Source organism: Coregonus lavaretus (assembly GCF_964263955.1).
Source record: "Coregonus lavaretus genome assembly, chromosome: 13".
NCBI classification, from domain to species: Eukaryota; Metazoa; Chordata; class Actinopteri; order Salmoniformes; family Salmonidae; genus Coregonus; species Coregonus lavaretus.
In genome coordinates, this window is record NC_140000.1 from 35570108 (window position 1) to 35588423 (window position 18316).

Consider the following 18316-nt stretch of genomic DNA (forward strand, 5'->3'; position numbering starts at 1 on the left):
GGTCCTAAACCTAGCATGAAAGTGCATCCTTGTAGCTTTGTTGGCTAATATAGTCAAAATGTTTGCCTTGTAAGTGTTTTCTTCGCATTATCGCTGGGATAAGAGGTGACAACAGGGCCTGGCCTATGTTAAAATTGTTTTTAAAAAGTACCAAGTGTTTGTTAGGTATTAAGCCTGTGTTAAAATATGCTTTAAATGATTTAAACCCAAAAAAGCGATTGTGATTGTGTTGATTTGTGTTTGGGAAATAAAAATAGACATGGTTTTAAAATGGTAGTGGTAATATTTCATTCAGTACAGAAATGTGTAATAGGCAGCTTAACTTACCCTGTCCCGCAAAACTGTAATATTTACATGAATCTGATTATTTCCAGGGATACACAACATCCTGAAATATATGTAGATATCTTTGTTAGAAAGAATACTATATTTCCCTTGACGGAGTGATGCTGAATGTAAAAAACGGCTCAACTTACCCCACTCTCCCCTATCATTAAGCATTTGAATGTCCTTGATGATGAAGACCATGCGTAATTAAAGTACTATGGGTCCTGCAGTAATAAACACCATGTGAAAAAGTACTGTACGTTAAAATTATGTTACACATGACATGGTGAAGTTCACCTTCTTGCTCTCTTCCACACAGACACACAGTCACACACACACTCTCTCGCTCGCTCACTCTATTCTCTTTCAACTGTATTCCTTACGGTTCTCTCTTCTCTCACTTGGTTTTCTGTTCTTTTAATGCCCTCTTCATGCCAAAGACATGCTCTACATTATGCAACACTTCCTTCTGTACCTTCACTCTCCTGTCCCTCCCCTGCTCCTCCTCTTCCCCCTCTTCCTCCATCTCTGATTGAGCCCCCACTGTTCCCAGCCTAGTGTGTCTGAATCCCTGGAGTGTCCACTAGTAGCCCGTGCTGCACAAGTACTATCCTCTCCTCTCCTAGCCCCAGCCTCTGGCTCTCCATGTCCCCAGACTCCTGCTCCCTCTCCTGGGTTAGATGAAGCACCTGTAGAGGGGTCCCCACCCCTGACTCTGTGGTATTGTTGAGCACAGTCACCCTGGAGGCTGCATGGATAGCCACAGACCCGGCCCTGCCTCTCTTTCCTGCAGAGGTGTTGCCAGTGGTGAAGTAAGTGAAGAGCTGGGAGCCGGTGGGGAATTGGGCCAGTGTGCCCACAGGCAGGCAGGCCACATTGAGAGGCTGACCCACTGGGGATGTGGTGATGGGGGATAAGACGATGGACGATTGGGTGGTCTGGTTCTGAGGCTGGGTGGTGGAAGAGCTGGAGCGATGCAGCCGCGGGCACTTTGAGGGGATGGCCTTGGAGAAGCTGCCCATGTAGAGGTGACCAGGGCTGGGTGGGGGCTCATCCTGCCTTTCTCTGGTCCTCCAACTGGTCCTCCAGCACTGACGAAGGATACATGGTTGTACTGGTATAACATCGGGTAATGAACAGTGAAATAAGGAAACCTAACATAGTAATAGTATGTTTACATATCAGGTAAGGAAAAATAACTTAAGCAATGGTGTTACTTTTAGTAAAAGGAGCCAAACCTAGCTATTGTAAGTACAGTCCAAATGGTGATGCCTCTGATATAGAGTACTGTATATGACAATGTTTATGTTACACTGTAATAAAAAAGGTGCTATGTCACGCCCTGGCTCTGGGGACTCTTTTATGTTGAGCCAGGGTGTGTAGGTTCTATGTTATAGTTTTCTATGTTTTGTTCTAGATCATTTATATCTATGTTGGCCAGGGTGGTTCCCAATCAGAGGCAGCTGATTCTCGTTGTATCTGATTGGGAACCATACTTAGGCAGCCTGTTGGCACTTTTGTTTTGTGGGAGCATGATCCGTAAGGTTTGTGTTTAACCCTAGGACTTCACGTATCGTTTATTATTTTGTTTGTGTGTGTACTCATTAAAAGAATGTACGCTTATCACGCTGCGCCTTGGTCCGCTGTTTCTAACGATCGTGACATGCTATCTAGAACCTAAAAGGGTTCTTCGGCTGTCCCCATAGGAGAACCCTTTGAAGAACCCCTTTTGGTTCCAGTTAGAACCCATTTGAGTTCCATGTAGAACCCTTTACAGAGGGTTCTACATGGAACCCAAAAGAGTTCTACCTGGAACCAAAAAGTGTTCTACCTGGATCCAAAAAGGGTTATCATATGGGGACAGCCAAAGAACCCTTTTGGAACCCTTTTTTCTAAGAGTGTACTGTATGTTTGCCCATTCCAAGCTCACATCCAAGCTTACATTCTCTCACCATTAAGAGCATTGTGGACCTGCTGCTGGTTGTCATCAGTCTTACTGCGTCTCAGGTCCAGAACCCTCCTAACTGAGTCCAGCAGCCCAAACATCTCAGAAAGGGAGTTCAGTACAACAGCATCTAACACAACAAAACACATTACAGTTACAACAAATAGACAGGCAATTAAAATAAATCAGTCAAACAAATTAACCAATCCCCCCCCAAAAAAAAATCTACGAAACTCTTGCCAATCCACCTCCCTTTATATAAACCTGCTAAATACACTGAGTACAGGCGCTCAACAGTTTCCCGTGTGTATCAAGAATGGTCCACCACCCAAAGGACATCCAGCCAACTTGACACAACTGTGGGAAGCATTGGAGTCAACATGGGCCAGCATCCCTGTGGAACGCTTTCGACACCTTGTAGAGTGCATGCCCCGACAAATTGAGGCTGTCTGAGGGCAAAAGGGGGGGTGCAACTCAATATTAGGAAGGTGTTCTTAATGTTTTGTACACTCAGTGTAAATGTTACCAACAGAATTTTTTTTCACTCTCTGATATTTCATATACAGTGGGGGGAAAAAGTATTTAGTCAGCCACCAATTGTGCAAGTTCTCCCACTTAAAAAGATGAGAGAGGCCTGTAATTTTCATCATAGGTACACGTCAACTATGACAGACAAAATTAGAAAAATAAATCCAGAAAATCACATTGTAGAATTTTTTATGAATTTATTTGCAAATTATGGTGGAAAATAAGTATTTGGTCAATAACAAAAGTTTCTCAATACTTTGTTATATACCCTTTGTTGGCAATGACACAGGTCAAACGTTTTCTGTAAGTCTTCACAAGGTTTTCACACACTGTTGCTGGTATTTTGGCCCATTCCTCCATGCAGATCTCCTCTAGAGCAGTGATGTTTTGGGGCTGTCGCTGGGCAACACAGACTTTCAACTCCCTCCAAAGATTTTCTATGGGGTTGAGATCTGGAGACTGGCTAGGCCACTCCAGGACTTTGAAATGCTTCTCACGAAGCCACTCCTTCGTTGCCCGGGCGGTGTGTTTGGGATCATTGTCATGCTGAAAGACCCAGCCACATTTCATCTTCAATGCCCTTGCTGATGGAAGGAGGTTTTCACTCAAAATCTCACGATACATGGCCCCATTCATTCTTTCCTTTACACGGATCAGTCGTCCTGGTCCCTTTGCAGAAAAACAGCCCCAAAGCATGATGTTTCCACCCCTATGCTTCACAGTAGGTATGGTGTTCTTTGGATGCAAACTCAGCATTTTTTGTCTTCCAAACACGACGAGTTGAGTTTTTACCAAAAAGTTATATTTTGGTTTCATCTCCCAATCCTCTTCTGGATCATCCAAATGGACTCTAGCAAACTTCAGACGGGCCTGGACATGTACTGGCTTAAGCAGGGGGACACGTCTGGCACTGCAGGATTTGAGTCCCTGGCGGCGTAGTGTGTTACTGATGGTAGGCTTTGTTACTTTGGTCCCAGCTCTCTGCAGGTCATTCACTAGGTCCCCCCGTGTGGTTCTGGGATTTTTGCTCACCATTCTTGTGATCATTTTGACCCCACGGGGTGAGATCTTGCGTGGAGCCCCAGATCGAGGGAGATTATCAGGGGTCTTGTATGTCTTCCATTTCCTAATAATTGCTCCCACAGTTGATTTCTTCAAACCAAGCTGCTTACCTATTGCAGATTCAGTCTTCCCAGCCTGGTGCAGGTCTACAATTTTGTTTCTGGTGTCCTTTTTTTTTTTTTTTTTTTTTCCACCTTTATTTAACCAGGTAAGCCAGTTGAGAACAGGTTCTCATTTACAACTGCGACCTGGCCAAGATAAAGCAAAGTAGTGCAATAAAAACAACACAGAGTTACATATGGGGTAAAAAACATAAAGTCAGAAATACAACAGAAAATATATATACAGTGTGTGCAAATGTAGCAAGTTATGGAGGTAAGGCAATAAATAGGCTATAGTGCAGAATAATTACAATAGTATTAACACTGGAATGCTAGATGTGCAAGAGATTATGTGCAAATAGAGATACTGGGGTGCAAAAGAGCCAAATAAATAACAATATAGGGATGAGGTAGTTGGGTGGGCTAATTTCGGATGGGCTGTGTACAGGTGCAGTGATCGGTAAGGTGCTCTGACAACTGATGCTTAAAGTTATTGAGGGAGATAAGAGTCTCCAGCTTCAGAGATTTTTGCAATTCGTTCCAGTCATTGGCAGCAGAGAACTGGAAGGAATGGCGGCCAAAGGAGGTGTTGGCTTTGGGAATGACAAGTGAGATATACCTGCTGGAGCGCAGACTACGGGTGGGTGCTGCTATGGTGACCAATGAGCTAAGATAAGGCGGGGATTTGCCTAGCAGTGATTTATAGATGGCCTGGAGCCAGTGGGTTTGACGACGAACATGTAGTGAGGACCAGCCAACAAGAGCGTACAGGTCACAGTGGTGGGTAGTGTATGGGGCTTTGGAGACAAAACGGATGGCACTGTGATAGACTACATCCAATTTGCTGAGTAGAGTGTTGGAGGCTATTTTGTAAATTACATCGCCGAAGTCAAGGATCGGTAGGATAGTCAGTTTTACGAGGGCATGTTTGGCAGCATGAGTGAAGGAGGCTTTATTGCGAAATAGGAAGCCGATTCTAGATTTAACTTTGGATTGGAGATTCTTTATGTGAGTCTGGAAGTTGAGTTTACAGTCTAACCAGACACCTAGGTATTTGTAGTTGTCCACATACTCTAGGTCAGACCCGTCGAGAGTGGTGATTCTAGTCGGGTGGGCGGGTGCCAGCAGCGTTCGATTGAAAAGCATGCATTTAGTTTTACTAGTGTTTAAGAGCAGTTGGAGGCTACTGAAGGATTGTTGTATGGCATTGAAGCTCGTTTGGAGGTTTGTTAACACAGTGTCCAATGAAGGGCCAGATGTATACAAAATGGTGTCGTCTGCGTAGAGGTGGATCTGAGAGTCACCAGCAGCAAGAGCGACATCATTGATATACACGGAGAAAAGTGTCGGCCCAAGAATTGAACCCTGTGGCACCCCCATAGAGACTGCCATAGGTCCAGACAACAGGCCCTCCGATTTGACACACTGAACTCTATCTGAGAAGTAGTTGGTGAACCAGGCGAGGCAGTCATTTGAGAAACCAAGGCTATTTAGTCTGCCAATAAGAATGCGGTGGTTGACAGAGTCGAAAGCCTTGGCCAGGTCGATGAAGACGGCTGCACAGTACTGTCTATTATCAATCGCGGTTATAATATCGTTTAGGACCTTGAGCGTGGCTGAAGTGCACCCGTGACCAGCTCGGAAACCGGATTGCATAGCGGAGAAGGTACGGTGGTATTCGAAATGGTCGATGATCTGTTTGTTAACTTGGCTTTCGAATACTTTCGAAAGGCAGGGCAGGATGGATATAGGTCTGTAGCAGTTTGGATCTAGAGTGTCACCCCCTTTGAAGAGGGGGATGACCGCGGCAGCTTTCCAATCTCTGGGGATCTCAGACGTTATGAAAGAGAGGTTGAACAGACTAGTAATAGGGGTAGCGACAATTTCGGCGGCTAGTTTTAGAAAGAAAGGGTCCAGATTGTCTAGCCCAGCTGATTTGTAGGGGTCCAGATTTTGCAGCGCTTTCAAAACATCAGCTGTCTGAATTTGTGTGAAGGAGAAGCGGGGGGGGCATGGGCAAGTTGCAGCAGAGGGTGCAGAGTTGGTGGCCGGGTTAGTGGTAGCCAGATGGAAAGCATGGCCAGCTGTAGCAAAATGCTTGTTGAAATTCTCGATTATTGTAGATTTATCGGTGGTGATAGTGTTTCCTAGCCTCAGTGCAGTGGGCAGCTGGGAGAAAGTGCTCTTATTCTCCATGGACTTTACAGTGTCCCAAAACTTTTTGGAGTTAGTGCTACAGGATGCAAATTTCTGTTTGAAAAAGTTAGCCTTTGCTTTCCTAACTGCTTGTGTATATTGGTTCCTAACTTCCCTGAAAAGTTGCATATCGCGGGGGCTATTTGATGCTAATGCTGTACGCCACAGGATGTTTTTGTGCTGGTCAAGGGCAGTCAAGTCTGAGGAGAACCAGGGGCTATATCGGTTCTTAGTTCTGTATTTTTTGAATGGGGCATGTTTATTTAAGATTGAGAGGAAATTACTTTTAAGGAACAACCAGGCATCCTCTACTGACGGAATGAGATCTATATCCATCCAGGATACCTGGGCCAGGTCAATTAGGAAGGCCTCCTCGCTAAAGTGTTTTAGGGAGCGTTTGACAGTGATGAGGGGTGGTCGTTTGACCGCGGACCCGTTACGGACGCAGGCAATAAGGCAGTGATCGCTGAGATCCTGGTTGAAGACAGCTGAGGTGTATTTAGAGGGTATGTTAGTCAGGATGATATCTATGAGGGTACCCATGTTTACGGATTTAGGGTTGTACCTGGTAGGTTCGTTGATAATTTGCGTGAGGTTGAGGGCATCTAGCTTGGATTGTAGGATGGCTGGGGTATTAAGCATATCCCAATTTAGGTCACCAATCAGTACAAACTCTGAGGATAAATGGGGGGCAATCAATTCACATATGGTGTCCAGGGCACAGCTGGGGGCTGAGGGGGGTCTGTAGCAAGCGGCAACAGTGAGAGACTTATTTCTGGAAAGGTGGATTTTTAGAAGTAGAAGCTCAAACTGTTTGGGCACTGACCTGGATAGTATGATAGAGCTCTGCAGGCTATCTCTACAGTAGATTGCAACTCCACCCCCTTTGGCAGTTCTATCTAGACGGAAAATGTTATAGTTGGGGATGGAAATTTCAGAATTTTTGGTGGCCTTCCTGAGCCAGGATTCAGACACTGCTAGAACATCAGGGTTGGCAGAGTGTGCTAACGCAGTGAATAACTCAAACTTAGGAAGTAGACTTCTGATATTTATGTGCAAGAAACCAAGACTTTTGCGATTACAGAAGTCATCAAATGATAGCGCCTGGGGAGTAGGAGTGATACTGAGGGCTGCAGGGCCTGGGTTAGCCTCTACATCACCAGAGGAACAGAGGAGGACTAGAATAAGGATACGGCTAAAGGCTTTAAGAACTGGTCTTCTAGTGCGTTGGGTACATAGAATAAAGGGGGCAGATTTCCGGGTGTTATAGAAAAGATTCAGGGCATTATGTACAGACAAGGATATGGAAGGATATGAGTAAAGTGGAGGTAAACCTAAGCGTTGGGTAACGATGAAAGAGATAGCATCGCTGGAGGCATCAATTGAGTCGGTCTCCGCGTGTATTGGGGGAGGTGCAAAGGAGCTATCTAAGGCAGGTTTAGCTAGGCTGGGGGGTCTACAGTGATATAGTACAATTAGAAATAACCGAAACAACAATAAACTAACCATGTTTGGGCTGAGGCTAAACATAAACAGGATGTAGTACCGTAAAAAGGAACAGTCCAGCAGATATCAGCTGTATAGCTGAGTTATCATAAGGTCCGGTGGTGAAGTACTAGTGAGTAAGAGGCCACGGCTAGCGGGCCAGGGCTAGCAGATGGATGGAATCTTCGTGGTTAACGTCGTAACCACATCAGACGATTTCGTCGGCAGACCAGTCGTGTAGGATCGGCGGGGCTCCGTGTCAACACTAGGTGGTCCCGTCCGGTTGACAGAGAGGTAGATAGCCGGGAGATGGGCCTAGCTCAGGATGATTAGCCAGACCACAGCGTCCGTTTTGTTGTAGCTAGCTGGTAGCGATGAATCCGGAGTTAAAGGTCCAGTGATTCAGTGATTCCGGCGGAAAAACTGATATGTTCTGGGTCGATAACGCGCTGTGCAGACTGGCCGAATATCCGGTGATCAATGTCCAGTGATTAAAATTAATCCCGCAGAAAAAAAATCCAATGTTCTGGGTGAAACACCGCTAGCTATGGCTAATAGCAAGTAGCTAGTTAGCTGGCTAGCTGGCTAGCTAGTTTCACTGGAGATTCTAGATAAAAGGTAAGTCAATAATAGAATCCGTTCCACATTGAGTGAGGCGGGTTGCAGGAAAGTATATTTTGTAGAAGGATGAAAAGTCTGATAGGGAAATAGGTACGAAAAATACAAAAAAACTAGGTATTTACAGGCTATTTACAGACACACGACAGAAACAGGACTGCACTACTTCGCCATCTTGGAATCACACAAGCTGTCCTTTGACAGCTCTTTGGTCTTGGCCATAGTGGAGTTTGGAGTGTGACTGTTTGAGGTTGTGGACAGGTGTCTTTTATACTGATAACAAGTTCAAACAGGTGCCATTAATACAGGTAACGAGTGGAGGACAGAGGAGCCTCTTAAAGAAGAAGTTACAGGTCTGTGAGAGCCAGAAATCATGCTTGTTTGTAGGTGACCAAATACTTATTTTCCACCATAATTTGCAAATAAATTCATAAAAAATCCTACAATGTGATTTTCTGGAGAAAGAAAATCTCAATTTGTCTGTCATAGTTGACATGTACCTATGATGAAAATTACAGGCCTCTCTCATCTTTTTAAGTGGGAGAACTTGCACAATTGGTGGCTGACTAAAAACTTTTTTCCCCCACTGTATGTAAGTATTATGTAAGTATTTGTGGGAAGCTGTCTCCCAGTGTGTAAGCTCACCGGCCTCTTGCAGAATGGCCTTCTCACTGCGGACCTCCACTCCTCTCAACATGGCCACCAGTTCTGTGCGGAAACTGGATAACACCTCCCCCATCAGGCCAACGTCTGCTATGCCTCTCCAAAAGCTTAGACTGCCATCTAGAGAAAGGCAAGAGGCGTGGTATGATTAGGAAAGAGGAATGGTGTAGGGGGAATGTGTGTGTATGTCAAGACGTCAGATGTGACCAGGATGCCTTTTTAGTCATCAAAGTGACTCGTTCATTGTACTGTATGTCCCTAAGAAACACGTGTATGTGTGTGTGTGTGTGTGTGTGTGTGTGTGTGTGTGTGTGTGTGTGTGTTTATGTGCGTGTGTGAGTGCGTGCCACCATGCGTGATTGAGTGTGTGTGTTTATACAGTATGTGTGTGTGAATGTGTGTGCGTATGCGCATGCCTGTTTGCGTGTGTTTACATTAAGATAACTATAAATGTATAACTCCCTGTAGCTGCTATGCTGACCAGGGATGATATCACCCCTTTTCCTCTTGACATGTCCATTGGCTTTGCTGGTGATGGGAGGGGCTGGCCCAGGGCTCCATTCCACTGTAATGTAGTCCTTCTCCTCTAGCCTCTCATCTGACACTGCAGCATGGCCTCCATCTACTATACACAACATCTCATGTCATCACTCATATCACTAGCTCAAATTCTGATACAGTTCTGTTGTAGACATTTGGTTGTAAGCAGTGGTAACAACTGTGTGACTCTGCAAGTGCCTTCATAGCACAGGGTTTTCTATCCAAGTTCTATGGGCTGCTGGGGAGACCATTGAGGCCCCTAAATCTAATTGTTTTCCTACTTCTAGATTCCAATCACTGCCCTCTGCAGTGATAAAATAGGTGCCACACCAAAGAATGCTGAGGGCAATTATTTATTGACATTTTGATGTAGTCCATTTCAAAATACGAGTGGTACAGTTTATGAAGGGGAAGTGTAGTTTGTGCAGGGATAAAAACAGCAGTTTAATAAATGGCAGCAGCCACGGGATATGAGAGATAAATGGCCATAGTAAAAGTGTACTGTAGTTAGGTAAGCCCTCGGCTGATAGGCACACTGGACAGTGTGTAGTCAGCCCTTGGCTGATTGGCTGATAGGCTCACTGGGCAGAGGGGAAGGGGGGAGCTGCATGGCGCTGCCCGGAAGGAAGCGGGTGCTGTTGATCAACACGTCAAACTTGGTGCTGCGGCAGGTGTTGGTGCACACTGTTTCATGCTGGTAGAAGTCAATCTGACCTGAGTCCATCATTTTCCTGCATAGAGGACATAAGAGAGGAGTTGTAGAATGGTTCAGTATATTTATTTTATGATTAGTTATATAATAATAAACATTGTTATCACTATATCTAATCCAGTCAGAATATAGATAACACTTCTGGTTGTGTAATATGTGTATTCAATGTTTTTTCAACGTTTTGCTTGTAACAAAAGCTTCTGATCTGTTATGTAGGGATGAAGGCAACTAAACCACAGTTGGACAGAGAACAAGTGCAAACACGAAGATGGGGTGAGAAATGCATCACTCAGCAATTTGACAGCGTGATATGTGATCCTACCACCACAAGAACGCTGCTTACTAACTGCTAGTGGAATGTATTGGCAAAAAAACTCCAGGTGCCCCAATGCAGGCAAAACAAGAAGATCCCAGACACATATTGACCCCAACCTGTACGTCTTTTTTGTACTAGCACTGATTCTGCTGATAGCTGCTTTATTGAATAAAGTTTTTACTTGTGATATGTGGTTGTCTTACCTACTTTAGGTGAATGCACTGACTGTAAGTATCTCTGGATAAGAGTGTCTGCTAAATGACCAAAATGTAAATGTAAACCCTGCCCTCCACTCAGTATGACGCAGCCTACCTGAGCATCACCCCTCCCAGTCGGATGGCCCTCTTCCAGTCCTTCAGCGTGGCTTTCCCTGCCATGTGAACAAACTGCTTGGGGCTGATCAGCTGGTCATTGAACTGCAGGGAGGAGAGAAAGCAACACAGAGAATCACAAGCACAGAAAGAGTTAAATAAGAATTACAAATCTCACATGCTTTCATATTGACAGTGGAAAGCAAAATTATCTATGAACACGAACACGAACACACACACACACACACACACACACACAAACCCCCCCCCCCACAAAAACAGCACACACACACGTACACACATACACACACCAGCGTCTTTCTTAGTGACATACAGTACTTATGAACAAGTTACTTGATGACTATAAAGGCATCCTGGTACCTTGACACATCTGATGTTGATACCAGGACAGACAAACTTCTTAAACAGGAGGACTGCTTTGCTTTCGCCACAGGTGATGGGGTATCCATACTCAACCTCCTCACCCTCCACAAGATTGTCTTCTAACATTCATAATGGTAAAATACAATATAAACACACAGTACATAACACACACAATATCACAAGCAAGCATCCATACATCAAAAACACAACAAAACAAAAGAATACAAATGATTATCCAGTTTTTAAAAATGACTAGATGATGTATACAATACAAATCTAATCTCTACGTTGAATGTAGTAATGAATTAAAATACTGGTCATATAAATAAGCAATAGAAACAAAGCGTCTTGTGGAATCTTACCATTGTGTGTCTCTATGGCTAGGACAGTGGAACCAGTGTTAGCGTTGTCCTCATTTGCCCTGTAGGAGGCGACAAAGTCCACTATTTCACACAATATTCACCACTCCCACTGAGGCAGCTGTTACAATGTACAGTATATAACAGAACCTGCTGTTAGAATTCTACACTTCAACAACAGTTTTATCTTACTCTTGATCTTATAACTGACAACTTGGATGTCTAGAAAAGCACACTTTTGTACATTTAAAAAAAACGTTTTTTGTTACATTTGTAATTTCTTAGTGTAATTACATTATCGTTACTGCGTAAAGTTAATTAGTTACTAATTGAATTTTTTGACTTTTGCATTTTGTCCAAATGGTAACTCAAACCCTCCACCCTGTTGTGTCCAGTGCCCCCTCTTTGCATTGTAGCTGTGGTTCAAAGTCTTACCCCTGTATGATGGGCTGCTGGTGGAGGATGACCTGAGTCTTATGGCTCTCACAGGGCTCCCCTTCCTCCTCCTCTTCCTTCACCATCACTATATTCTTTGAGGACACTGTGATCTCAGCACCTGCCATGACCACTCCCTAGACTGCTGTAGGGACAGGCATATTTACATCAGACTTTAGTTCACACATACACATGCACACACAAACACACACACACAAACACACACACATAAACTCCCACACAATCACACACACACACGCATGCATGCACACACACACACACACACACGCACACACACACACACTGTGCTTTGCAGCATACTGTATAGAGGTCCATGCTACGCTAGTCCTAAATAGGACTGTAGGTCCTGACATGCAATTGTAGCTATTGAGAATAGATCCATATTGAATTTATGGCACAAATGGTTCTGACTGGGCATTCTTCTCATGTAATCAAATAATTTCTCATCTGACAAAAAGTATTTTGCATGAAGGTTATGAGCCATTACTAGTATGGGTTACACCCTTTAAAATATATATTTTTTAAATAGGGGTTAACAAAAACAGACTGACAGGCTTCAACAAGTTAAATTGTTCTTTCCCTAACTTTGGAATGGTTTGTAAGAAGAAAAAGAGAAATAAAGATTACCACTTTATTGCAAGTGGTGCTAAAATCATGCATTCTAGTTAGCTACATAAGTAGCCAACAGTGTAGTCTCTCATTGGTTATTCTGGGTGCTGAGATTACCTACAGTGTACTAACAATGTAAGTACACATACTGTACATAAAATAGCCCATATTACAGTGAACAAAAATATAAACGCAACATCTAAAGTATTGGTCCCATGTTTCATGAGCTGAAATGATCCCAGAAACGTTCCATATGCACAAAAAGTGTATTTCTCTCAAATGTTGTGCACAAATTTGTTTACATTCCTGTTAGTGAGTATTTATCCTTTGCCAAGATAATCCACTCACCTTGTGCTGGGGATAATAAAAGGCCACTCTAAAATGTGCAGTTTTGTCACACAACACAATGCCACAGATGTCTCAAGTTTTGAGGGAGCGTGCAATTGGCATGCTGACTGCAGGAATGTCCACCAGAGCTGTTGCTAGATCATTTAATGTTAATTTATCTACCATAAGCCGCTTCCAATGTCGTTTTGGAGAATTTGGCAGTATGTCCAACCGGCCTCACAACTGCAGACCACGTGTAACCATGCCAGCCCAGGACCTCCACATCCGGCTTCATCACCTGCGGGATCGTCTAAGACCAACCACCCGGACAACTGACGAAACTGTGGGTTTGCACAACCAAAGAATATCTGCACAAACAGTCAGAAACTGTCTCAGAGAAGCTCATCTGTGTGCTCTTCGTCCTCACCAGGGTGTTGACCTGACTGCAGTTCGGCGTCAGAACCGACTTCAGTGAGCAAATGCTCAACTTCGATGGCCACTGGCATGCTGGAGAAGTGTGCTCTTCACGAATGAATCCCGGTTTCAACTGTAACGGGCAGATGGCAGACAGCGTGTATGGCATCGTGTGGGCGAGCGGTTTGCTGATGTCAATGTTGTGAACAGAGTGCCCCATGGTGGCGGTGGGGTTATGGTATAGGCAGGCATAAGCTACGGACAATGAACACAATTGCATTTTATCAATGGCAATTTGAATGCACAGAGATACCATGACAAGATCCTGAGATCCATTGTCGTTCCATTCATCCGACACCATCACCTCATGTTTCAGCATAATAATGCATGTCGCAAGGATCTGTACACTATTCCTGGAAGCTGAAAATGTCCAAGTTGTTCCATGGCCTGCATACTCACCAGACATGTCACCCATTGAGCATGTTTGGGATGCTCTGGATCGACATGTACGACAGTGTGTTCCAGTTCCTGCCAATATCCAGCAATTTCGCAGAGCCATTGAAGAGGAGTGGGACAACATTCCACAGACCACAATCAACTCAACACTATGTGAGGGAAATGTGTTGCGCTGCATGAGGCAAATGGTGGTCACACTAGATACTAACTGGTTTTCTGATCCACGCCCCTACCTTTTTGTCAAAGTTATCTGTATTCCCAGTCATGTGAAATCCATAGGTTAGGGCGTAATGCATTTATTTCAATTGACAGATTTCCTTATATGAACTGTACAGTGCCTTGCAAAAGTATTCATCCCTGTCACGATCGTTGACTGATGACTCGTGGAACCAAGGCGCAGCGTGATAAGCGTACATTTTATTTAGTACACAACACACGAACAAAACAACAAAAAGAACGATACGTGAAGTCCTGAGGTTACAACAACACAAACCTTTACGGAACAAGATCCCACAAACTAACTGGTGCCAACTGGCTGCCTAAGTATGGACCCCAATTAGAGACAACGAGCTACAGCTGCCTCTGATTGGGAACCACCCTGGCCAACATAGAACTAAACGATCTAGAACAAAAAACATAGAAAATCCACACCCTGGCTCAACATTTAAGAGTCCCCAGAGCCAGGGCATGACAGTACCCCACCCCAAAGGCGCGGACTGCGACCGCGCCACACAAACAAAAGAGGGTAGAGGCCGGGTGGGCATTCCGCCTCGGAGGCGGATCCGGCTCCGGGCGTGACCACCACCTTTTCTCCACCTCCCCGTTGCGCCCCTGGTCTGGTCCCGCTGACTGGAGCTGGACCCGACGACGGTGGACCAGACCTTACCGGCTCCGGACTGGAGCCGCTGGCCGGAGCTGGACTGGACACCGGTGGAGCGGATTACTCTGGCTCCGGAGTGGATCCGCTGACTGGAGTTGGACCGGAACCCGGTGGAGCGGATTGCTCTGACTCCGGAGTGGAGCAGCTGACCGGTGCCGGACCAGGCACTGGTGGAACAGGCACGGGCCGTGCCGGACTGAACACACGCACCACTGGCTTGGTGCGGGGAGCAGGAACGGGCCGGACCGGGCTGACGACGCGCACCACTGGCTTGGTGCGAGGGACAGGAACAGGCCGGACCGGGCTGGCGACGCGCACCACTGGCTTGGTGCGAGGGACAGGAACAGGCCGGACCGGGCTGGCGACGCGCACCACTGGCTTGGTGCGAGGGACAGGAACAGGCCAGACCGGGCTGGCGACGCGCACCACTGGCTTGGTGCGAGGGGCAGGAACAGGCCGGACCGGGCTGGCGACGCGCACCACTGGCTTGGTGCGAGGGACAGGAACAGGCCGGACCGGGCTGGCGACCCACACCACTGGCTTGGTGCGAGGGACAGGAACAGGCCGGACCGGGCTGGCGACACGCACCACTGGCTTGGTGCGAGGGACAGGAACAGGCCGGGTGGGACTGGGAACACGCACCACTGGCTTGGTGCGGGGAGCAGGAACAGGCCGGGCTGGACTGGGAACACGCACCACTGGCTTGGTGCGGGGAGCAGGAACAGGCCGGGCTGGACTGGGAACACGCACCACTGGCTTGGTGCGGGGAGCAGGAACGGGCCGGGCTGGAATGGGAACACGCACCACTGCGTTGGTGCGGGGAGCCGGAACGGGCCGGGCTGGACTGGGAACACGCACCACTGGCTTTGTGCGGGGAGCCGGAACGGGCCGGGCCGGACTGTGGAGGCGGACTGGAGGTCTGGAGCGGAGAGCTGACACAACCCGTCCTGGCTGAATGCCTATTTCCACACAATATGTGTGAGGCATCAGCACAGGACGTACAGGGCTGTGCACTCGTACTGGCGCTACAGCTCGTGGCACTGGCGCAGGATATACGGGACCGAGGAGGCGTACTGGAGGCCACGAGCGTTGAGCCGGCACACCCCGTCCTGGCTGCATGCCCATCTTAGCCCGACACGTGCGTGGTGCTAGCACCGGACGTACAGGACTGTGCCGGAACACTCGCGGCACAGTACGTGGCTCCGCATAACACGGAGCCTGCCCAGTCTCACGCTTCATAGCCTGAGTACGGGGAGTTGGCTCTGCTCTAACTCTAGGCTCCGCCAACCACCCTTTTAGCCCCCCCCAAAAAAAATATTGGGGCTGTCTCTCTGGCTTCCTCCTCGGCCGGTACCCTCTGCGTTGCCGCTGCTCCTCTCTGTAGCGCGCCTCCACAGTCTCCTCCCAAGGACGGCGATCCATTCCGGCCTGAATCTCTTCCCAAGTCCAGGATCCCTTCCCGTCCAGGATCTCCTCCCAAGTCCAGGCTGTCTGTTCCTGGACACGCTGCTTGGTCCTCTTTAGGTGGGATCTTCTGTCACGATCGATGACTGATGACTCGTGGAACCAAGGCGCAGCGTGATAAGCGTACATTTTATTTAGTACACAACACACGAACAAAACAACAAAAAGAACGATACGTGAAGTCCTGAGGTTACAACAACACAAACCTTTACGGAACAAGATCCCACAAACTAACTGGTGCCAACTGGCTGCCTAAGTATGGTCCCCAATCAGAGACAACGAGCTACAGCTGCCTCTGATTGGGAACCACCCTGGCCAACATAGAACTAAACGATCTAGAACAAAAAACATAGAAAACTAAACATAGAAAATCCACACCCCAGAGTCCCCAGAGCCAGGGCGTGACAATCCCCCTTGGCGTTTTTCCTATTTTGTAGCATTACAACCTGTAATTTAAATGGATTTTTATTTGGATTTCATGTAATGGACATATACAAAATAGTCCAAATTGGTGAAGTGAAAAAAATAAATAAAACTTGTTTCAAAAAATGCTAAAAAATAAATAACGGAAAAGTGTTGCGTGCATATGTATTCACCCCCTTTGCTATGAAGCCCCTAAATAAGATATGGTGCAACCAATTACCTTCAGAAGTCACATAATTAGTTAAATAAAGTCCACCTGTGTGCAATCTAAGTGTCACATGATCTGTCACATGATCTCAGTATATATACACCTGTTCTGAAAGGCACCAGAGTCAGCAACACCACTAAGCAAGGGGCACCACCAAGCAAGCGGCACCATGAAGACCAAGGAGCTCTCCAAACAGGTCAGGGACAAAGCTGTGGAGAAGTACAGATCAGGGTTGAGTTATAAAACAATATCTGAAACTTTGAACATCCCACGGAGCACCATTAAATCCATTATTAAAAAATGGAAAGAATATGGCACCACAACAAACCTGCCAAGAGAGGGCCACCCACCAAAACTCACGGACCAGGCAAGGAGGGCATTAATCAGAGAGGCAACAAAGAGACCAAAGATAACCCTGAAGGAGCTGCAAAGCTCCACAGCAGAGATTGGAGTATCTGTCCATAGGACCACTTTAAGCCGTACACTCCACAGAGCTGGGCTTTACGGAAGAGTGGCCAGAAAAAAGCCATTGCTTAAAGAAAAAAACAAGCAAACACATTTGGTGCTCGCCAAAAGGCATGTGGGAGACTCCCCAAACATATGGAAGAAGGTACTCTGGTCAGATGAGACTAAAGTGGAGCTTTTGGCCATCAAGGAAAACGTTATGTCTGGCGCAAACCCAACACCTCTCATCACCACGAGAACACCATCCACACAGTGAAGCATGGTGGTGGCAGCATCATGCTGTGGGGATGTTTTTCATCGGACTGGGAAACTGGTCAGAATTGAAGGAATGATTCTTGAGGGAAACCTGTTTCAGTCTTCCAGAGATTTGAGACTGGGACGGAGGTTCACCTTCCAGCAGGACAATGACCCTAAGCATACTGCTAAAGCAACACTCGAGTGGTTTAAGGGGAAACATTTAAATGTCTTGGAATGGCCTAGTCAAAGCCCAGACCTCAATCCAATTGAGAATATGTGGAATGACATAAAGATTGCTGTACACCAGCGGAACCCATCCAACTTGAAGGAGCTGGAGCAGTTTTGCCTTGAAGAATGGGCAAATATCCCAGTGGCTAGATGTTCCAAGCTTATAGAAACATACCCCAAGAGACTTGCAGCTGTAATTGCTGCAAAAGGTGGCTCTACAAAGTATTGACTTTGGGGAGGGTGAATAGTTATGCATGCTCAAGTTTTCTGTTTTTTTTCTTATTTCTTGTTTGTTTCACAAAAATATATATTTTGCATCTTCAAAGTGGTAGGCATGTTGTGTAAATCAAATGATACGAACCTCCCAAACATCCATTTAAATTCCAGGTTGTAAGGCAACAAAATAGAAAAAATGCCAAGGGGGTGAATACTTTCGCAAGTAAAATCTTTGAAATAGTTGCATGTTGCGTTTATATTTTTGTTCAGTGTACATTCAGATGACTACTTAATTACAGATAATAAAAACATCAAAATAAAACTTTCCAGCTGCAGGTGAAGGGCAATATTCTTCCACAATTGATTTGAAGTAATGGAGGCTACAT

At 46.0% G+C, this 18316-nt stretch overlaps 1 pseudogene across 1 annotated transcript; it reads right to left on the reverse strand.

Moving 5' to 3' along the window:
* Positions 1-779: 779 nt before the first annotated feature.
* On the reverse strand, positions 780-12110 carry LOC311140478 (glucocorticoid modulatory element-binding protein 1-like; annotated as a pseudogene). The gene is made up of 9 exons: positions 11983-12110; positions 11551-11609; positions 11186-11307; positions 10806-10909; positions 10048-10196; positions 9407-9550; positions 8908-9045; positions 2280-2402; positions 780-1418 (listed from the first exon to the last, which is right to left on the reverse strand). The product of its transcript is annotated as a glucocorticoid modulatory element-binding protein 1-like (transcript).
* Between the last annotated feature and the right edge of the window lie 6206 nt (positions 12111-18316).